Source organism: Monodelphis domestica, chromosome 6 (assembly GCF_027887165.1).
Source record: "Monodelphis domestica isolate mMonDom1 chromosome 6, mMonDom1.pri, whole genome shotgun sequence".
NCBI classification, from domain to species: Eukaryota; Metazoa; Chordata; class Mammalia; order Didelphimorphia; family Didelphidae; genus Monodelphis; species Monodelphis domestica.
The window spans coordinates 54,705,137-54,726,269 of NC_077232.1; positions in this window are offsets into that span (position 1 = coordinate 54,705,137).

The window sequence follows — 21,133 nt, forward strand, 5'->3', positions numbered from 1 at the left end:
TAAATAACTTAAACCTGTATTGAGGCATTTGCATAATAGTTAAATATTAATCCTTTCTGGTATATTTTACCTACTCTGTAACAAAGCATTTTAAGGCATTAACACATAGATGTGCCTTATTGGGAGGGAAATCAAATATAGAAAAAAAAGCTGAGGAAGAACATGAGAAAATTATCTAAGTTGATCTTAGCCAAACATTTAAACTCATAAAGTCTTATTTTCTTTCTCTGTTAAACTGGGTAAAAATAACTCTCCAACCAACCTTACAATGTTATCGTGAAGACTATTGAAAGTGTTAAATAATTATACACTATCATTATTATTGTTCTCGTTGTTATCTTCATGGTCATCATCATCATCCTGGCATGGGGTCTGTCCATCTGGAAGTCTTAAATTGTAGAAGAACTCCATTTGAAACTAAGAAAATTCATTATTCCTCATAAAATCTGCTGTGTTCCATTGTGGGTTCTGCAATGTTCTTGAGGAATTGGGAGGAGAAAGTACAGGTTCTTTATCCTTCTGGAAGAGGAGCTACTTTCAGGAAAAAAAAAATCTGTTAAAAAGGAGCCAGATTGGTATTAAATTTTAGGTAAGGGTAACTCCAAGACAGAGATCTAGAAGAAATATCTAAGGGAGATTCTATTAACAATTCTGTGTGTATGTTTGTGTGCATGTCCACATGATAGAGGGAAAAGAGAGTGACTAGTAAAGGAAAAAAGCAAAACAAAACCTCATTCTCTATTCTACTAGTCCCACCAAGTGTAATGGAAGAGAAGAAGAAAAAAACACATTTTTAAAAAAGATTTTTTCTTTGTTATTCTATCACCATTTATATTACCTTAAAAGGCAATATGGAATACTGGAATGACATCAGATAAGGCATGGACTCAGAAACACTACAAGTGATAGAAATTATGTGAATATGGACAAACCACTTAATGTGTTTGTGCCTCTAAATGGCTGTTACTTTAAATTGTCAACAGTTGCTAATCTTCATCCCTAAAGAAAGTAGGCCACATGGGAACTTGATGAAATATTAAATCTAGACCTCTCCACATATAAAGTATATAAATGTATATATTTATAAATATTACATATGTGAACTTATATCTACATATGTATGGACATAATGCACATGTATGTCTGCCCCCATCTTCTCTATCCTTCCCTTTCTCTTTGCTTCCCTTTCTCCCTTTGGAAAAGAGTATGGGCGAAAGGAACAAAGGATAATAGGCTAAGGCCAGGTGATCTGAACCCAGTCTATAAAGCAACAACAGTACATAGCATGAAAAGTATTGAGTGCATTATTGAGCCAAGTCCTTTATAGGATAGAGAATGGGTAGAATGCCACAAGAAGATAAATTTTTTATCTATTTCAAGTGATTTCTTTAGAATACTGCCTCCTTTGCCTATGTTTAAGTCCAGATCTAGAATAAATACTGAGATCCTCTAAAAGAAAATGGTGTTCTCCATTCTTATTGAAGAGCATGGTGAGGAATTGAACCTGAAATATGTCCCTACAAAAACCCACAGGAGAAGTAATCAGGATTTTCATTATGCATCTGAATTTATCCCAATATGCTTATTTTCAGTGGATAATTGCCACTTACCTTTGAAGCAACAAGAGGTTACACACTTTTTAGTCATCATAAAGACAATGACCTCTCCTCTTTTCCAGAAATCCTGTGATATATTCTGAGATTAGGGTCATACATCAAGTGCTACTTGCTAATCCTTCTCCTGTCCCCTTTGATTTTTATCTTGTATTAGATCTCAAGACCTTAGCAGTCTTGCATATGAATTAAAAGGTGAAAAAGAAGGCACTCCAGAAAGACAAATCCAGGTTATTTTTGTGACTGCAACCTCAGAACATAGGTAAATCTCCAAAATGAGAGAAGGATTACCTTCAATTTTCCTTGATAAATGAAATGAGATCAACATGATCTCTTGGTTTCTGACAGATTTTGAGGGTCACAGCTTTCCCCTTGTCCTCAAAGTCCAGTTTTCCCTTAAGAATATCAGCGATGCTATTTATTTCCAAGTTATTGAGAATTTGGATTTCTACTAATAGATTAGTCAATAGGTGGTGTTTGATCCAGTGTATAGAAGATAAAGAGGTATCACCTTGACTGACTTTTTATAGACAGCACTAAAACAATAAGAAAGGACCATCTGACCTGTCACTTACATTCCAGTGAGTGACTGTGCACAAGGGAATTATCCTGCCTTGACCTTTCTCCTTTGTTTGATCATGGTAGTAGTTCTGTGCCAAGCCAAATACTTCTGTATTAAAGCAGAACCAAGCAGGCTTCTAGCATCAAGAAACTGCCTGTGTCAGCTTTTACTTTCCTAAGTAATTGACTGAGAATTTCCCAATTTGCATTTTTTTCAACCTTGACACAAGAGTAGGGTCATTACAGATGGAGGTATATAGGGATGAGTAAATTGTTGGAACCAGAAATAATCTTAGAGATGGTTTAGCTTAGTCCTTTCGTGGCACAGATGAGTGAGATAGAAAGGTCAGTGGCAAAAAGTGGCTTAAGTCATACAATGAATCAATGACACACTTAGGAAGACAATTTGAGTTTTTGACTCATTTCCCAGGATCATTTCTATTATATCATCTTTGTCATTGTCAGCTTCATAATTATCATCATCTTTATTCCATGTGTCCTGTCCCAAGTCAGCCTCTTGTCATCCTTTCAAGTACCTAAAATTCCTAAAGTACCCCGTGTTTGGGGTTAGTGTACTTGGTAGAAATGATTATTTGAAAATGGCAATCATATATGTCATTGTCACATCCTATTAAGAATGAACTTACTAAATTAGTTTATGAAGTCTCAGAAATCACTTATTATTCAATGCCCTTTTGATGTATGAATCACTGATAAATTTGGCCTCTATTTGGACACTTCTGGTTATGAGAACATAGTACTTCATGATTCATCTTATTACTTTAACAGACAGCTTATATTGAGTAAAAATCTTCTTTCCTCCAAATTGTACCCATTGGTCATCATTCTAATTTTTGGAGACAAATGCAATAAATCTAATCTCTTTCCCAATGACATCCCAACAATAGTTGAAGACAATTATCCTCTCTGCCTTGCCAAAGTTTTCTACTGGATGAATATTCATAGTTCTTTTCAGCCATGCTATGACTTTATGTCCTATCATTAACCTTGTTGCCCTTCTCTGGTCATTTTACAGATTGTCATTGTCACTTTAAAATCACACTGAACACATGTACAAGCCCTATCATGTCCCCTATGTTCTTGGAGATTGGATAGGAGGGAGAAATAGAACATATATTGCAAAATGTCAGAAAATAATTATTGAAAATTGTATCAACATATAATCTGGAAAAAAATAGAAATAAAATAATTAAATGACATTGAGAACTGAATGTAATATTTTAGGTATGACCAGGGTAGAGGAAAAACTAGGATGTTTTCCTCCCCTGTATATTCAATTCCTTTCTATTAATTCTGATTAGGATCTGTCTCTCTCTCTCTGCCTCCCTCTCTGTCTCTCTTTTTCATACACACATACACACACACACACACACACATCCTCACACTATTGGCTCATACTTATGCTTAGTTAAATTCTCTATGTCTAGCTTGCATGAATTTCTGCTGAGGCCTATCATTCACCTTTTTATTTGTATGTGATAATTTTTCTCCTAAGTGGAAAGACTTTTATTCCTATTACATTTTATCTTGTTAGAGTCAATTGTAAAAACTAAATTATATCTCTAGTAAATATTTTTTATATTTTATGAGGTTTATTAGAAATCAAGGAATAAAGAAGATACAAAATAAAAACCACTTGCCCATGGCTGATTAGCCCATTTAAAAACCCCGCACTTAGCTTACCACTATACTTGCTGCATCATTGCAAAGGAAGAGAATTCTGAGCATGGGAGTCGTTACTGCCAGTTAAATATCAGTTGTGATCTCGCCAATGTGGAGACTCAGGAGAGATTATAGGGAATTCTGGGAAATATCAAGGACTTCTTGGGAATGATGTCTAGGGTTCAAAATCTCCATTTTTACACAATCCATCATATCAACCTGTTAAAGTCTCCTTGAATCCTCATTCTCTCTTCCATCATTCTAGATATTTCCTTCATCTCTATTCATGTTTTTTGATAAAAAATATGTTAAAAAGAATAAAGCTCAAGAATATAGTCTGATAGTATGTCAATGGAAACCTCTATCTTGATTGCTATCAGTCATCCGTAGTATCAATTGATCCATGCTTTTGGATCTGGTTCAACCAATTAAAAATCTACCCCATTATAGTATCCATCCAAAATTTCTCCATTTTATTCATAAATTTATTATGTGTACTTGAGCAAATAACTAACGTGTGTAGATATACATATATATAGTCCATATTATTCCTTTGATTATTTCAATAATGGGAAATGAGAGATAATCTTTTGTGCCTTATTATTAGATATTATTATATTATATTATATTTATTATTATTATTATTCATTTATTATTAATTATATTATTATATTATATTTATTATTATTATTCATTTATTATTAATTATATTATTATATTATATTAGAGATTATAGTGATCCCTGTTCCTATTCCCAAATTCCTAACCCAGCTAACAATAACTCATTCTGGAACCTTTTTCCTCTTAAATAAATGTCAAGTTCAATTGTCTGTACTTTCTGGAATCTACTTTATTTCTTCCCACCCAATATAATTTGTATCATTTGCTAAGTCCTTGAGGAAATTGGTAATAATTTTTGAAGACAATATGAAAGGTGCCAGAGTTTGAGAATATGCTTCTTCTTTAGGCAGGCTTAAGGAGGAATTTCATAATGAGAAGTTCATCAAAAGTAGGGTTATAGGTTTCAAGAGAGGTAACCTAAAAGGAGCCAGCCAGGAGAAACACAGTTGTTCCAGTTGTTCTTTGAAGAATGATTGACCCTAGGCTTTCTTCATAGTTTGCACATTGATTTGTAGAAAAATCTGAATAAAATGATCTCATCAATATATCTATAAGTATTAAGCAAACACCGTACCTGGTGATAAGAGCTAGGGATTGGTCCTTTGCTTTCATTGGTATGGGGAACTTCCAGATTGAAAAATCTAGCAAAGGGAATTAGGACCTTCTTTACAATTTGTCATTTTAGAGAACTTCCCAGAGGACTGTCTGGGTAAGTGACTTACTCAGCATCACACAGCCATAATGTGTTCTGTGTGAGACTTCAACCCAAACAATTTGCCTATCTAAGTTGGAATTAGAGAATTTCCTAATCTTAGATTTCTGTGGCCTTGAAAACCTTGGGAATCACTGAGGTTACTTCAGGGAAGTTTTGAGCTCAAACTTATTTTCTTAATAATACTGACATTTTCATTTCTAATGTGGTAAGTATTAATACATATAACCAACCTAATAAAAATTTCTTTGAAGGTACTCAACAATTTTTAAGAGGGAAAAGGAATCCTGAGACAAAAAAGAGTTGTAGAGCCATTGCCTTATACCAATTAAATTTCAAACCAATATCCTTTTCCTATGATATAGGAATAGGTTTAGAGAGTGGAGATGTTTAGTTTGGAGAAGAGATGTTTTGTTCATAGTAATGGGTCAAGGTAGTTCTACTCAAATATTGTAGTTGAAACCCAAAATTTGGAATAGGAATATTAAAATTGGAGTGTCAATCTAACTGCATTAATTTTGTTCATTTTAGGTAATACCAGAATTAGACTTGTTCTGATTGATTCCATAGGTCAGAACTAGGAATAATGCATGGAAGTCCCAAAGAAACAAGTTCAGGATTTAAGTAAAAGAAAGTTTCTTTTTTTAATGGTAATAAAATATTTTAATGAATACTAAACAACAAAATAACAACATAAGCAATTGTTTAAGATATATAATCTCTCAGAAAGATCAGAGTCACTCCTAAAAATCATTAGAACTTCTGACATCTTAATTCTAGAAACTCTCCCATTCTGCCACATTCCCAAAATATTCTCACCATTTTCTTCTTATATCCTTACAAGAAAAGAGTTAGATAATTTTCTCAGGAAAGACCATTTCTTAGGCCTTTATCTCTCTCCATCAATTTCAATTAACCTTTAGAATGAATGAGTCCAACTGCCTGTCACGTAAGATTCTATTACCTCTTTTTTACCTCCCTCCCACCCCTTCCCTCTCTCCAAGAAGGCAGGTAACATCATATAGGTTGTACGTATATTGTTATGTAATACACATTTCTCTGTTCATTATGTTGTGAAACAAGAGCCATATTATTTTTTGAGAGAAAAATTCATGGAGGAAGCAAAAGTAAAGAATAGTATGTTTCAATCTTCACTTGGACTAAATCTATTCTTTTGGTGGCAATGGATATCTTTTTCCACCATGAGTCCCTTGGAGTTATCCTAAATTCTTGCTTTGTTGAAAATAATTAAGTCATTCACAGCTTATTGTCATACATTCTTGTTACTGTTTCCAACATTCTCTTTCTTCTGCTCACTTTACTTTGCATCACTTCATATGTCTTTTTTAATTGTAATTTTTAGTAACAGTTGACACAATTTTTGACAATTGCTTTTTGACATTTTGTGGTTTAGGTTCCCCCCCCTTCCCTTCCCAGTAAATAGTCTGCTATAGATTAGCTGTACTTTCATGCAATTCATATTTCCAGATTGCTCATATTATGATAGAATATACATATTACACATACAATCATGAAAGAAATAAAGTGCAGAGTGAAATGAGCAGAACCAGAAGAACACTGTACACAGAAAGTAAAATGTCAAAAAATTCAATGTAAGGTACCTTGCTACCAGTAGCAATGCAAAAAGCCAGGACACTCCTGAAGGATTTTCATAAAAGAACGCTATCCATATTGAGAGAACTGTGGGAGTAGAAATGCAAAATAAAACATATGACATCACCTACCACATGTATACATGGGTATGTTATTTGGGGTTTAGACTTTAAAAATCATTCCATAGCAAAAATGAATAAAAAAAAATCTTGATTCCTTGATACTGGGTCAAGGATGGATTGGAGAAGAGTTGCTCGGATGTCTATATACAAACCCACAAAATAATGATATTAAAGAGGATAAGTTAGAATTGCTAATTCAAGGAAGCAGATTTAAACAAAAAAAAAACATATAGGAGACAGCACATACCAACTTGTGAAATCCAATTGTTAAATTTTCAGCATGAGTATAAGTCAGAAATTTGGCAATAAATACAAATTGTGACTTGTATTACTATTTGGTTGTCTGGGTGTAAGAAAGTGATGGGAAAATATTAACAATGACAACCCAAATTAAAAGCATGTTCTGCTTTTCAGAGAGCCATTAGATGTAAGTTTAACAGCATACCTCTGCTCATAGTTATCAATGAATCTATGGATTATATCCACAAGTGGAATTTAACCCTGTAATGAATTATCACATTAAGAAGTATTTTTATAGACATTTTTGTTGACAGAAACAACATCGAGACCTGTCCTTAGTACCAAAAAGACCTGGGTGTCATATTCCAACTCTGACATGTACTGACTATGTGATCATGGATGATGGTGATGATGATGATAAATTTTAAATAGTGACAATGTTTGGAAAACACTTTATAATTTCTCTCATTGATATCTTATATATGTATATATATATAATTTATGTTCACAATTTTGAGGAGATAGTGTTATTGTTCCCTCCATTTTTATAGAGAAAGAAGCTAAGGAAGATAAATGTCATGTAATTTGCCTAGGGTCACTGCTAGTAAATGTCTGAAACTAGATTTGAACTCAGACTCTAGTTCTGATTCTAGTTCAGTGGTCTATCCACTGTACCGCTTAGCTGTTTCAAATTACCTAACCACTCAAGACTCTAGATAATAAAGGCTAATTTCTAGGTAAACAAGGTACAAACCTTAATCTGGGAGTTCTGTAAACTAAATGAAATCATAGGTCTAATACCTACCTTGATTTTATACTCTTGTAAATAATTCAGTAACCTGAGAGGGAAAAAATGGTTTAGAGTATTTGAATGAGGATCAGAGGTGGAAATAGAATCAATATAGATATCCTTGAGTGGAGGAATTAAATGAGGACATTAGTAAGTAGATCACAGACATGATCTAGAATCATTATGTTGTACTTTCACTATATGGACATATGCTAATGAGTACCCTCTGACTGAAGGAAAGGAGCTATTAAGTTTTAACTTGTCCCGACATTATTTTCATCCTCCAAAGTGTAGATGAGAGGACTTAGATTATGCACCTGAATCTGAAGGAAAAAAAAAGAGGAACTAGTTGCCTAATCAGGGAGCTAGGTGTTACAGTAGATAGAATGCCAGTTCTGGAATTAGCAAGGGTCATCTTCTTGAGTTCATACCTAGCATCACAAATTTATTGGCTGTTGATGCTGGACAAATCACTTAACCTTGTTTGCCTTGGTTTCCTCATCTGTAAAACCACTCCATTTTCTCTGTCAAAACAAAAAACAAAAACAACCACAAACAACAAACAAACCAAAGTGAAACCAAAGAAACCTCAGGAGGTAAGTGACCACCCTTACAGAATTTGTGATAGAAGAAAAGAAAATCATGCATCATGAGAACCCTAGATTTGGGGAGAGTAAATTTCAAAGGACTTAGAAAATGGATACAGTGGCATATACACACACACAAATATATATATATATATATAATATTTTATTTTTCCAATTATATTTAGGAACAATTTTCAATGTTTTCTGAAATTCTAAGATCCAAATTGTCTCTGTCTCTTCCCTCCCCTTTCCCAGAGATAAGTAATTTGACCAGTGTTCTAATGTATTAAAGAGAAATTAAACCCATGAATCAAGAGAAGCTTTCAGGAATAAGTATAGAAATGTGCACACACACACACACACACACAAAGTATTCAAATGAGGAGAAGAGGGATATTGCCTCAAGAATCACAGAATGTCAGTTCTGGATGGGACTCAGAGGCCATTAATGATAGTTGAAGAAGAGTTCCTTTGACAACAAACATGGAAAGTATTTATCTTCCCTAATCCCTCTTTATATATTCTTTAATCATCCTTACAATTTTGTACCTCACTTCAAAAAGTCAGCCATATATATGCTGGACTGGACAGTGTTGATCTACTTAGATAGATCCACAAAATATATCAGACAGTGCAATCATGGGGTTTAGATGAGAGTCATAAAACTTTTTTTTAACTCATATCATTAGGGGCAGGTTGAATAGTATGGACACAAAAAGAACCAAAATATCAAAGCAGAAACCAAGGGATCTGGGTTAGCGTGTCCAACAAAGGAGAATTCAGACAACAGAAAAATAGAATCTAGAATCAAGAAATTAAAATAAAGGAAAGTTGTTCATAGCCAGGTTCAGGACTCCTGTCTTTTGTAGTGTCAAAGGTCAAATTTTTGATCTGTCAATTTGTCATATTTGAGTCCTTCCCATCCATAAAGCTTGTTGTTATCCAATAGGACCTTCAAAAATTCTCTGTGTTGGACAGTGATGGTCCTCCTAAGACATAGTTTAAATAATATTCTCACTTTTGTAGTAATATAGGTTCACATAGCTCAAGGAAGCATCAAATATTCTGGTTTCCACCTCCACATCTATGTTGATCTCTTTTTTTTTTCCCATTCACACAACCACCACCGTAAGTTCAGACTCTCAGAGACTCAACCTCAGATACTTACATAATATTCTCTTTAGTTTTCCTCCCACAATTCTATACCTTCTCTAATCCATCCTCCAAACAGCTACCAAAGCAATTTTCCTAATGTTCATGTCTAACCACATTAATCCCCTATTCAGTAAAAAACAATGATTCCTTCTAACTTCTTGGAAAAAATACCATTTAAAGCTCTACACAATCTGACCTTGACATATTTTTCCATTTTTCCCTTTGCACACACCATGGCATAATGACACTATATTTTGTAAAAATAATTTCTCATACATTGTATTCTCTTCTCTCTCCTTGTCCTTAGATTGAATATCTCCCATGCTTGGAATACATTTATCTCTTGAGATCCCTAGTTTCATTCAATGCTCAGTTCAAGAACATTTCCTGACTCTCTAGATACTTAAGCCTAACCAATATCTCTATTCCCAAGTTATCTGGTATCTATTATGCATATATGTATTATATATATATGTATATATATACATATATATATATATGTATGTGTATGAGTGAATATATACTCTTTTCTCCCATGACTAAACTGAGAACAACTACTGTTTCATATTTGTATTTTATCCTCTGTGCCTGGCTCATAGTAGTCACTTGATAAATGCCCATTAATTGAAATGCCTGTTATTCTACTAAGAACAAAATGCCTGTTCAAAAACCAAGTCCCCAGACTGTCCAGTTAATGCTCTTTAATTCCCAGAAGAATTGAGTGTGGCTTCAATAGACACAACCAGGCTCTGCCACATATAAAGGAGCTCTTAATCTTAATTGCTTCTACCAATTTTAGCTACTCTGCCTCTTGGACACTCTGATCCACCTCTCTGAGTTTCTATTTACCTTGGCCTTCTTCTCAACAACTCCCTCTTCTTTGTGCCTCATCTTGGCAAAGCTTGACAACAAAACTATCTTCTTTTTTCTCAGTTTGACCTCTCTAGTGTGAAAAGGTTCCTCTCCCTAATGCTGTTGGGTCTCATTTATGCATATCCTGTCATCAATCTCTTCTCCAACCCATCAGAAAATAATACATGTGAAATATGTCACACCAGCAGCATAGTCCTCTCCTTGAAGGATTTTGCTGTCCTTGATTGAGCCTCAGATGTTACTTCCCTGCGATGGTACATGACCCAGTTCAACCTTCACTTCCAAGAACCCCTTGGGGACTAACTCGAGATTTTTCTTCTCATAAAAATAGCTATATAATAACTCCTCTGTGCCAAGGAAAGGACAAACTTAGAATGCTTAAAAGTAATAGCTTTTTCAGAATTCACTTGCTGAAAATAAGAATATTCATAATCATCCAACTTTGGGAGAATCTATATAGCTGTTTTAATTTACACCAGATTATACCAAAGTAGGAACAGCATTGCTTCCATCGTCCCCTAATTGGCTTTTCTTTTCTTTTCTTCACATAAACTGTTTGGAGGAAAACATCACGGTAACTTTGAAGGTCCCCTCAAGTTCTAGACCTTTGAATAAAATTTTGCCTTGGAGGGCTTCCAGCTACCATTAGTCTCTTTGAGTACTCAAGTTGGGAAACCACACATAGGGAAAGATTAACGGGTCTAACAACAAAGTAGTTAAGCAAACCACCCTGCCTGGAACTCTGAATCCAGGAGATGTAAAGCTCCTACCATTTTACCTTTATTGCAAAGATCAATCAACAAACCCATGGGTTCTGCAATCTTTCACTCATAACCTGAACTGCTTTTGACAGCTCTGAAGAGCTCATCATTTTGTAGCCAAAGGATACAGGTCAGTCTGGAATATGCCAGGGCTTTTTGTACAGCTGAGGGTAATGGAAGGGAGGTCCTTGGACAGTATTTGAGTTGATACAAATCCTGACCAAAGGAGTATATAATAGCAGTCAGTGCCTAACTCATAAAAAAAAATCCCATTTCAGCAAGGAAAGCTCAAAATATGAATAGATAGAAGTCACCAATGGTCAAAACATTTTATGAATTTAAGGTATCCATGATACAATACTAAAAGAAGAGAGAATCTCCACAGAGAATATATGCAGAACTTCAAATAGAGGAATGATTCACCCACAGTATCTATTATGATTTCTGGAAAAAGAAAAAAAAAGCATTAAAAATGAAATGAGAACTCTAGAAGAAATATTTATGAGAAAACTAAGTAGCTTTCTATGACAACTGCAAAATCTTTATCAAGGAATAGTTTTCCTTTAAATTAGACTTGGCAAAGTGAATTAAATGACTCCATGAGTCAAATGAGAATTTTTCTAATAAAATTTAAAGACTTATTTAAAAAAAAATAAAAATTTGTCCTCTCAAAAACAGTTTTCCAAGGATGCAAGTCAAGGAGAGTTAACAAAGAATTGTAAGACTACTTATATACTGAGACAAAACCCTAGATACCTTATTTCAAAAAAGAAAAAGAAAACTGTCCAGCTCTATTGGAATTGGAAGGTAAAATAAGAGTAGAAATAATCCTCTATTTGCTTGATGAAAAAAAAATCTAAAATGAAAACCCATAAGTTCAAAGTAAAAAAATTAGGTTAAATAAAAAATAATGCAAGCATATACAAATACAAACACAAAAAAATTCAAGTGCTAAGAAGAAAATGAATGAGGCAAAATATGAACTCCGGTCTTAGTGATGAAAAATTATTCATTCTATATACTATACAACACTGCCTATATTTTATCAGTAGGTAACAGCATTATTTAGCTGTCATGTGGAATTTATTTCAAATTATATTTGAAAAAGAATCTTGGCCTACTTGGTGTTCCCTGAACAAGACATTCCATAGCTCTGTATTCTTTCTAAGTTGGCCCTCATTTCTTAAATGCTCTACCACCTACATCACCCTTCTGCATTCCCTGGTTTCTTTTAACACCCATTTACAACCTCATCCTTTACAGGAAGATTTAACCAAATACTCTTAATCCTGTTGTCTTCTCTTTCTTTTTTTTCCTATTTATACTATCTGTAGCTCATTTTTACATTTGCATATGTTCTATGAGGGCAGACAATGCCTTTTGTCTTTTTTGTTTCTCTTCCCTTTAGCAAAGTGCAGAACATATAGTAGCTACTTAAAAAGTATTTATTGATTGACTTCAACATGCCTATCAATCTACTGAACCTTGAGCTGAAAATATTTAGTAAGGGAAAAAGTCAATACTTACCAAGTAGCCCATTCTACTTGGAGAGAGTTCTAATTTTTAAGTTTTCATGACATTAAGCATAAATACTTTTTAAAATTTTTCTCTCATTGCTTTCTTTTTATAAATTTAGAATATTTTTCCATGATCACATGATTCATAATTCCTTCCCCACAGTCTATCCTCCCCCCTCCCAAATCTGACAAGCAGTTCCACTAGGTTATACATGATGTATCATTGTTCAAAATCTATTTCCATGACATTCATATCTGCAGTAGCACCAACCTGTAACACCAAAACCTCAATCATATCCCTATCATATTATATGATCTAACACATATTTTTCTAGTACATTTCCATTTCCGCAGTTCTTTCTCTGGATGTGGATATCATTCCTCCTCCTAAGTTCCTCTGGATTGTCCTGGGTCATTGCATTGCTGCTAGTAGAAAAGTCCATTATGTTCGATTGTACCACAGTGTATCAGTCTCTGTGTACAATGTTCTCCTGGTTCTGCTCCTTTCACTCTGCATCACTTCCTGGAGGTCGTTCCAGTCTCCATGGAATTCCTCCATTTTATTATTCCTTTTAGCACAATAGTATTCCATCACCAACATATACCACAATTTGTTCAGCCATTCCCCAATTGAGGGGCATCCCCTTGTTTTCAAGTTTTTGCTACCACAAAAAGCATGGCCATAAATATTTTTGTACGATTCTTTTTCCTTATTATCTCTTTGGGGTACAAACCCAGCAGTGCTATGGCTGGATCAAAGGGCAGACAGTCTTTTAGAGCTCTTTGGACATAATTCCAAATCGCCATCCAGAATATTGGATCAATTCACAACTCTACCGGCAATGCATTAATGTCCCAATTTTGACACATTTATTACTTTCCTTTGCTGTCATATTGGCCAGTCTGCTAAGTGTGAGGTAGTACCTCAGAGTTGTTTTAATTTACATTTCTCTAATCCGGAAGGATTTAGAGCACTTTTTTTATGTGCTTATTGATAGTTTTGATTTCATCATGTGAAAACTGCCGTTTCGTGTCCCTTAACCATTTGTTGATTAGAGAATAGGTTTGATTTTTTTTTTTGTAGATTTAAATTAGTTCCTTATATGTTTGGGAAATTAAACGTTTGTCAGAGAGTTTTGTTATAAAAATTTTCTCCCAGCTTGCTGCTTTCCTTCTAATTTTGGTTGCATTGGTTTTGTTTGTACAAAAACTTTTTAATTTGATATCAAAGTCATTTATTTTACATTTTGCATTGTTTTCTATCTCTTGCTTGATCTTAATTTCTTCCCTTCCCACAAATCTGACAGGTATACTATTCTATGTTCACCTGATTTATTTATGATTTCACTCTCTTTTTTTTAATTTTAATTTTTAATTTCAAACATTGTTCCTTGGTTATAAAAATCATTTTCTTTTCCTCCCTCTCCTTTCCCTACCCCTCCCATAGCCAATGCACAGTTTGACTAGGTATCGCATGTTTTCTTGATCAGAACCTCTTTCCATGCTGTTGGTATTTGCAATAGGACGTTCATTTAGAGTCTATTTCCCCATTCATATCCCCTTTGGCCCATGTCATTAAGCAGTAGTTTTTCTTTAGTGTTTTTACTCCTACAGTTTTTCCTCTGAATGTGGATAGTGTTTTTTTATCCTATAACCTTCTGGGTTGTGCAGGATCAATGCATTACCACCAATGGAGACGTCCTTTACTTTCGATTGTAAAGATTTCACTCTTAATATTCAAGTCATTTCCCTATTTTGAATTTGTATTGGTATAGGGCATATGTTGGTATGTGTTGCTCTAAACCTAATTTTTCCCATACTGTTTTCCAATTTTCCTAGCAGTTTTTGTCAAATAGTGAGTTCTTGTCCCAAAAGCTGGGGTATTGATTGAGTTTATCGAACACTAGCTTCCTGAGGTCATTTACCCCTAGTCTATTCCATTGATCCACCTGTCTGTCTCTTAGCCAGTACCATATAGTTTCGATGACCACTGCTTTATAGTACAGTTTGAGATCTGGTAGTGCTAGGCCCCATTCTTCACATTTTTTTCATTATTTCACTCAATATTCTTTTGTTCTTCCAGATGAACTTTGTTATAATTGTTTCTAATTCTCTAAAAAATGTTTCTTGGTAGTTTGATAGGTATGACACTGATTAAATAGATTAATTTGATTAGGGTTGTCACTTTTATGATATTAGCCCTATCCAGGAGCAATTAGTGTTTTTTTTTCTAATTTTTAGATTTAGTTTTAATTATGTGGAAAGTGTTTTGAAGTTGTATTCATATAATTTCTATGTTTGTCTTGGCAGACTGATTCCTAAATACTTTATATTGTCAAGTCACTCATTGCTTGTATTTCTGTCCTCTAGGAAGCAGAACAAATTTACCCTCACTTATACCTAACAGCCTTTTAAATATTTGTAGAAAGCTAACATGTCCTTTCTATCTTCTCTTTTCTAGAGTAAAGATACCTATTTACCTTGGCTGATCCTTATATAGTAGGGACTGAAATGGCATGATTTTCCTAATGAATTACAGTGGCATATACACAAACAAATCTGTGTATATATTCACCTCTGATTTAATACATATATTGTTTATATAATTTAGTTATTTGTGTATATTTTGATTTATATGGTGTGTATATATATACATATATATATGAATTTTATGGGAAGTTTTATCTATATAACCTCCCATAAAATTATATGAAACTATATACATATATATCCCATCCCACAGAATGTGTGATATAGCTATATATATATATATATATTTATGTATCTATCTTCATGACAATAAACCTCTTCAAAATTAATTAGGAGTCTCTTGCTCCTACAAACAGTCTTTGCCTGCTGGTGTAGCTTTTGAAAACCGGGATGTTACTGTTTGCCAGTCAATAAGAATGTATTCATAAGAATTTATTCAGAACCCACTGTGTTCCATATCTGGGGCTATTTTCTTGGAGTACAGGCATGCATGAGTAAAACATTCTCTTACCTCAAAGAAGTTACATTTTACAGTGTGAGGCAATGAAGAATCAGAGAAGTAATTTAGTTGAGTAAGATATTAAATGTTTAACTATATTTATTTTTAAGAAGGTCCTAGAGAAAAAAGAAAAAGTAAATCTCCACACCAAGGACCTCTTTTTTATTGATTTTAATGTTACCCAACCTTAGTATTACTTTCTTGTATTTTTCTTCCTCTTTATTCTCAGATAGTTGCAAGGACTTATTCACAGAACCTTACATTGATCCCAGTATTAATATAAGCAAAACACATCTATTATTAATTGTTGAGAATCTTTTTCAGGTCCCAAAAAACATTTCCATCACTCACACAGGAGAGCAGTTTTAACCACTGATAATCGTAAATTTCTGATGACTTTTGGGCTAACCAGAGAAAGTCTGTCCATGACACAAATGGTTCAGAAGCCTTATAAATTACTGGCAGCTGGCTGTGTATGCTAGTAAAATTCCACTAGAAATCAGAATTATTTTTCCCAGGTTTTTTCCATTATATTTTGAATAACAATTTCATTAGAATTGAAAGGACCATAAGGTTGTTTTGAATAATAGAACATGCCTAGTAAAAATTTAGATTGGCCTATGTCTTTTGTAAAATTCTTTTAAAATATTTAGGTTGAAGTTTTCTTCTTTTTTCATTATGATGATAGAAATATTATTGGTTATCCAACTTATTCATATAAAGTAACAGAGAGAATCATAGTATCAGAGCCTCAAAGAATCTTGGAGATCATCTCCAACCCTATCTCACAGATGTGAGGATTATCATTTATAGAAAAGAATTTTCCATTTGTTGCAGAGCAGGAATAAAATCCATTTCTGCTGACCCCATATCTAGGGCTCTTTCCTCTATTATAAGAATTCATAATGATCACATTTAATATGATAAATTCCTAGTTAATAAATTCTCTGAGCATAGCTAAAATTAGAAGTATGAAAATGTCATCGTAAGGTAATTTATGAAAATAACATTTTCTATTGATGAGAACTGAAGAAAAAAAACAACATAATAACTCACCAGGGACAAGTAGTTTCAGATGAGTAGTAGGTATCTATGGGCTGACAACTCTGTCATGCATGGATTAAAATCCTAAAGACATAGATCAGGTATCTAGCCTAAATGACATTTGACTATAAATCAGTCTTTATAGTCATCAATGGGCTATATTTGGAAAGAAATATTTTATTTTTAAAAAGTCAAATTATAAAAATTATTAAAACACAGTCTTTGAAAACATTAAGAAAAGTAATCCCCTGAACACTTAAAGAAACTAGCTATTTAAAAATAAAATTTCCTATTCTCAGGAATAGACATTGATTAAGGTCAAATTAATATTTATTTTTTTGAAAACAAAAGAATACATGCTATCCCAAGAGTATGGCTTTTTAAAGCATCTATTAACCTTAAGGAAGGTGTATAAATAGATAGACACATAGATATATAGATAAATATTGAAGCTTTAATTCCATGAGAAATAGACAACAAAGAAGGAGTGTACACATATAAAGGCCAAGAATCAAAGGACAGAAGCAAAGGAAAGACCTAAAGGGAAAAGGATTAGGAAAATAAATCTTCTTTTAGGAGAAGGCAAAGGAAATGAAAAAAGGAAAGGAATTTGAAGGAGATAGGGAAAAAAAGAATATAACGATGAAAGAAGAAAAGGGAATTAATTCAAGCTACAAAACTAGTTAAAGTGGTAGCAAATTGAAGGGGCAGAAGTTAAAGATAAGGGAAAGAGAGCCAATGGAAATAATGAAGCTCAGATATTAAACATAATAATTGAAGGAACAAAGAATTGCCTATATAGAGGAAGAAGAAAAACTAAAATATCTCGTCAGAAAAAAATAGAGACAAATAAAGAAACTAAACCTAATGTTCATAATTTTAAATGATGTTGGATTAACCAAGCAAATTAAACAAAACATATTGGATGGTAAAACAAAACCCTGGTGTTCTTAAGCAACAAAAATCTGTTGCTTAAAAGAGATACACATTAAAAGCAAACATGTTTAAAGAATAAAAATAAGGGGCTGGAACAAAGTTTACTGTATCTCAGGTGAATATAGAAAAGCAGGAGTTAAAATCATGCTATCAGACCAAAAAAAGCACAAATTAATAATATAAAAACAAGATCATAACTTTATATTTAAATAGCCATATTCAACAAACTAATATACATATTAAATTATATGCTTTCAGTAGCTTAGTATCTAAATTCATAAGAGAAAATTAACAACTATTATAAGCAGCCATATAAAGAAAAATAATATTCATAGACTTTAATGTCTGTCTTTCAGTTTGAGATAAATTAACAAAAATCAATAAAATAAAATATTAAACAAATTGATAAATTGCATCTCTAAGACATAGTTTCTCAATTTGGCAACTTAAGGTTATTTAGTATCATATAGAACTATAAAACATAATCATCTACTTGTGCTTTTCAGTGCCTTGCTTATTTTTTTCCTATTTTTCCTCTATACGGCTCATTTGTATATAGTTTTTTTCCAGTAAATTTTAAGTTCTTTGGGGTTAGTGACTGTCTTTTGCCTCTTCCGGTATCCCTAGTATTTAGCACAGAGTCTGGCACCTGGTAGATATTTAATAAATATTTATTTCCCAACTACAACATATCTACCAAACTAGTCAGCCTTGAATTGGAAATATATAGTAATGGAAGAACTCAACACTTACCAAGATAGCAATTTAATTTTTAGTTATTCAAAGAAAATAACCAAAAGAACCATACATCTTGGTCCAGAGATTCCACTGATAGGTTTATATCTCAAGAAGGACATGGATGAGAGAAAATCCCTGCCTTTGCCAATATTTGTAGTTGTATATTTGCAACAGGAAAGAATTAGAAGCAAAGCTGATGCCCTTTGTCTGGAGGATGACTAAACAAGTGGTGGTACATAAATATGTCGTAATACTATTGTGTTGTACAAAATTAGGAATAAAATCAATACCAAAATATGGAAATTTTTATGTGAAGTGAAATAGAATGAAAAAATTATATGCATAATCACAATACCAAATGGAAATAACTTCCTTTACAAGAGGAAAGAACAACCACAAAATAATCAGAAGGTAATGCCACTGAATTACAACAAAAAGTCACAGCCCCAAAAGAAAATATTTGAAAAAATACTCTCATTTCACTCATTTGCGGAAGGAGAGAATCCACCCAGGTGGTACATTGTATATATTTTAATTTTTTTCTATGCATTGATTAGTTTTGTTGATTTATATCCTCTTTGATTTCCTTTTCCTTTAAAATTATGAAATGGCTGTCTGAGATGGGGAGAAAAGATGCTGGGAAGAAATCCTTGTGATGAGAAAGACAAAAAGATAGCAATAAAATCTTACCGCTAGAAAAAGAAAAGAAAATTTTTGCTTAAAAGGTGGCACATGAACTGGACCTTCAATTAAGTTTTAGATTTCAAGTGCTGGATATATGAAATAGAAGGACATTCCAGGAAAGAATGACAACCTTTATAGGGAAGCAAAATAGAATACAATCTTTTCCATCTTCTGAGATTAACCAGTAATCTATTCTAGTTAGAAAATAAAGTGTATGGGGGCGGAGTCAAGATGGCAGCTTAGCAAGCAGCAAAAGTTCAGACCTCAGAAAACTCTGCCTTACTGATTACAAACTGAATGCTCCTAGGGCACCAAAATTCAAACTGAACAACAGGACAGAGGTGGGGAACCCTCCTTCTGGACTCAAATCAAAAGGTAAACCCCTCAAAAGCCGGAATCCAAGAATACTTGGGTCTAAGGGGAAGGCAGAGGGAAAGTCCCAGGACCGGCAGTGGGAACCTCTGAGCAGGCAAAGGTTCTGGTTTGGAGGATGTACCTTGTGAGCAGCAGGGTGCTGGGCTCCAAGCGTCCAGCATGGACAGAGGGGAGGAAGCTGTGGAGAAACCAGGGCGTGGCTGGGTTCCTCTATCTGGCTCCAGTCTCACCATTGCCTCGGGGCACATCCATACCAATCTAGTTGAACATAATACCATCAGGACTCCTCAGAGCTCAGGGAGGTGGGCAAAGGCACTGGGGAACCTTGCAGACAGTGGAGAAGCAGCTGGAGAGAACTGAAGAGAGCCTGGGAGGCCCAGCCTTCCAGGAGTCTTTGGCCTCAGAGCACATATAGCCCAACCAAGTTGAACTTAATCTGATCAAAAGCCTCCAGAGGACAGGGAAGCTAACATTCCTCCCCTAGAGACTGTACCAAGAGATCTGACAAAGCTCCAAGAGGGGAGACTGACAGCCCCAAAACCAAAAAAAAAAAATGAGAGGAGCAAGAGCACAGACAAATATGGGGAGCAAAGAAGGAGTAGACTCAAGCAAACAACAGAAAAAGAAGAAAGAAATTAAAATAGACAGCTTCTGCACAGGTAATGAGCAAAGAGCGAACAAAACAGAGGGGGAGGGACCAGCAAAGGCAAAATCAGAAATCCCAGCAAATTGGATACAGGCTTTGGAAGAACTCAAAATGCAATTCAAACTACAAATAAGAGAGGCTGAAGACAATTGGGAAAAGAACTTAAAAACTAAGATAAGTCATCTGGAAACAGAGGCACTTGAACTAAAACAAGAAAATAGTGTCTTGAAAGCCAAAATCAACCAGCTGGAAAATGAGGCAAAGGAGATGAAAGATGAGGCAAAGCAGATGAAAGATGAGGTGAAGAAGATGAAAGATGAACTCCAAAGAAAATCAGACCAGAAGGAAAAGGACGACCAAAAAACTAAGGATGAAATCCAGTCTTTAAGAACCAGAATACAACAACTAGAATTAAGTGACCTCACAAGGCAGCAGGATACTATAAAGGAGGAGAGGAGATTAAGAAAGAAACCACGGGTCCTTTAGAGCTGGTACTCTTAAGCACGGACCACTTGAAGACAGGAGAATAAGAAGGGAAGGTCTGTCAGAGGGAGAATGAGAGCTAGAGAGAGAGAGGAAGTTAAAGCTGAGCTTGGCCAGAGGCCAAGCTCCAGGAAAGACAGAGACAGGTAAAAGGTGATAAGGTAAGAGCTGGCTTTCTGTGGTCACTCATATTTATTGGCATTGAGATGCAAATGTACATAATACATATTAATGAATACACAGTGGATTGCCATTGGTTTAGATGTAACTTGCAACAAGGTAAGGGCATAGCCTGGTGAGAACAAAGAAACCTGAGTTTGCGCCTAAATCTTTAGGAATGTTGGTATCAAAGGTCAGTGCCTTTCTTGCCATGTGCAGGACTGAGTATG